Genomic DNA, 3,424 nt, shown 5'->3' on the forward strand with positions numbered 1-3,424 from the left:
AAACTGTCCTCTTAATGAAACTCTACAGATGATAAAACACAAGTGTTTTATCGAAGTGTTATCGTTGAAGTGTTAACACTCGTTCACACAGGAAGTGTCACTCACACCCAGTCACACTTTGACCACAGCTTCACTTTATAAAAGAGCTCAATGAACCTGCAGCACCAACCTGATGAGGGGTTTGAAGAGGAACAGCAGAGTCTTAATGAACATGGTTGGATGGACGATGTATAAAGCCTTGATGTTCTTCTTGTACCTGAAACACAAGAGTCAAACTCTGAACACATACACTGCTTTTAAACACATGGAACAACAGTTTATTCTTCACCATGTGTCGGTGACAACATGCTTCTGCTAACACGCTAACAGCTAACTAACAAGCTAACATGAACAGACTTGTGTCCCAGCAGTCCTCAGACCCAAGGAGACAAAGACGTGTGAACCAGACTGTCAGCAGTTAGCTGTTAGCGTTAGCTTCTGCTAATTCTGTTTGTTTAACAGCTTAGTGTTAGCTCAGTGATGGACATGGTTCTGCTAATCTGCTAACAGCTAATGGTAGAAATTATTTTTCATTTAGCCTATTAGCTTTTTCATTAACTTTGAAAACCATTAGTTGACCTATTAGCTTTCACTAAATTATGTTTTACCAACATGAAGTCTGCTAACAGCTAACTATCAAGCTAACATGAACAGGTTCATGTCCCAACATGGTGCAGGCTGACAGACAGTCATCTTAGCAGTTAGCTGTAAGTGTTAGCTTCTGTTCATTCTTACATGTTGAGCTTGACCTCATTTTACTACATGTTTAGCACGCTGAAAGCTTAGCTTAGGTTAGCATGATGAAAGCTTAGCTTAAGTTAGCATGATAAAAGGTTAGTTTAGGTTATCATGATGAAAGCTTAGCTTAGGTTAGCATGATGAAAGCTTAGCTTAGGTTAGCGTGATGAAAGCTTAGCTTAGGTTAGCATGATGAAAGCTTAGCTTAGGTTAGCATGTTGAAAGGTTAGCTTAGGTTAGCATGATGAAAGCTTAGCTTAAGTTAGCATGATGAAAGGGTAGCATGATGAAAGGTTAGCTTAAGTTAGCATGATGAAAGTTTAGTTTAGGTTAGCATGATGAAAGGTTAGCTTAGGATAGCATGATGAAAAGTTAGCTTAGGTTAGTATGATGAAAGGTTAGCTTAGGATAGCATGATGAAAGGTTAGCTTAGGTTAGCATGATGAAAGGTTAGCTTAGGATAGCATGATGAAAGGTTAGCTTAGGTTAGCATGATGAAAGATTAGCTTAGGTTAGCATGATGAAAGGTTAGCTTAGGATAGCATGATGAAAGGTTAGTTTAGGTTATCATGATGAAAGGTTAGCTTAGGTTAGCATGATGAAAGCTTAGCTTAAGTTAGCATGATAAAAGGATATGTTACGTTAGCATGATGAAAGCTTAGCTTAGGTTAGCATGATGAAAGGTTAGCTTAGGATAGCATGATGAAAGGTTAGCTTAAGTTAGCATGATGAAAGGTTAGCTTAGGTTAGAATGATGAAAGGTTAGCTTAGGTTATGATGAAAGGTTAGCTTAGGTTAGCATGATGAAAGCTTAGCTTAAGTTAGCATGATAAAAGGTTAGTTTAGGTTAGCATGATGAAAGCTTAGCATAGGTTAGCTTGATGAAAGGTTAGGTAAGGTTAGCATGATGAAAGGTTAGTTTAGGTTAGCATGATAAAAGGTTAGTTTAGGTTAGCATGATGAAAGCTTAGCTTAGGTTTGCATGACGAAAGGTTAGGTAAGGTTAGCATGATGAAAGGTTAGTTCAGGTTAGCATGACGAAAGCTTAGCTTAGGTTAGCATGATGAAAGGTTAGCTTAGGACAGCACGATGAATGGTTAGTTTAGGTTAGCATGATGAAAGGTTAGTTTAGGTTATCATGATGAAAGCTTAGCTTAGGTTAGCATGATGAAAGATTAGCTTAGGTTAGCATGATAAAAGGTTAGCTTACGATAGCATGATGAAAGATTAGTTTAGGTTATCATGATGAAAGGTTAGCTTAGGTTAGCATGATGAAAGGTTAGTTTAGGTTATTATGATGAAAGGTTAGCTTAGGTTAGCATGATGAAAGGTTAGCTTAAGTTAGCATGATAAAAGGTTAGTTTATGTTAGCATGATGAAAGCTTAGCTTAGATTGGCATGATGAAAGGTTAGCTTAGGATAGCATGATGAAAGGTTAGCTTAGGTTAGCATGATGAAAGGTTAGCGTAGGTTAGCATGATGAAAGGTTAGCTTAGGTTATGATGAAAGTTAGCTTAGGTTAGCATGATGAAAGCTTAGCTTAGGTTAGCATGATGAAAGCTTAGCTTAAGTTAGCATGATAAAAGGTTAGTTTAGGTTAGCATGATGAAAGCTTAGCTTAGGTTAGCATGATGAAAGGTTAGGTAAGGTTAGGATGATGAAAGGTTAGTTTAGGTTAGCATGACGAAAGCTTAGCTTAGGTTAGCATGATGAAAAGTTAGCTTAGGATAGCACGATGAAAGGTTAGTTTAGGTTAGCATTATGAATGGTTAGCTTAGATTAGCATGATGAATGGTTAGCTTAGGATAGCACGATGAAAGGTTAGTTTAGGTTAGCATGATGAATGGTTAGTTTAGGTTAGCATGATGAAAGGTTAGTTTAGGTTATCGTGATGAAAGCTTAGCTTAGGTTAGCATGATGAAAGATTAGCTTAGGTTAGCGATGAAAGGTTCGTTTAAGTTATCATGATGAAAGGTTAGCTTAGGTTAGCATGATGAAAGCTTAGCTTAAGTTAGCATGATAAAAGGTTAGTTTAGGTTTGCATGATGAAAGGTTAGCTTAGGTTAGCATGATGAAAGGTTAGCTTAAGATAGCATGATGAAAGGTTAGCTTAGGTTAGCATGATGAAAGGTTAGCTTAGGTTAGCATGATGAAAGGTTAGCTTAGGTTAGCATGATGAAAGGTTAGCTTAAATTAGCATGATGAAAGGTTAGCTTAGGTTAGCATGATGAAAGCTTAGCTTAGGTTAGCATGATGAAAGGTTAGCTTAGCATGATGAAAGCTAACTGTCTGATTAGCTGTGCACAGCACTGGTTCTGACCCAGGCTGGTTGGTGGTCCTCCATGAGTACCTGAAGCAGGACTCAGGTCTGGTTCATGAGGACCTGAAGCAGGACTCAGGTCTGGTCCATGTGGACCTGAAGCAGGACTCAGGTCTGGTCCAGGAGGACCTGGAGCAGGACTCAGGTCTAGTCCAGGAGGACCTGAAGCAGGACTCAGGACTCAGGTCTGGTCCATGAGGACCTGAAGCAGGACTCAGGTCTGGTCCAGGAGGACCTGAAGCAGGACTCAGGTCTGGTCCAGGAGGACCTGGAGCAGGACTCAGGTCTAGTCCAGGAGGACCTGAAGCAGGACTCAGGACTCAGGTC

This window comes from Austrofundulus limnaeus, unplaced genomic scaffold (assembly GCF_001266775.1).
Source record: "Austrofundulus limnaeus strain Quisiro unplaced genomic scaffold, Austrofundulus_limnaeus-1.0 Scaffold3131, whole genome shotgun sequence".
In the NCBI taxonomy this organism is placed as follows: Eukaryota; Metazoa; Chordata; class Actinopteri; order Cyprinodontiformes; family Rivulidae; genus Austrofundulus; species Austrofundulus limnaeus.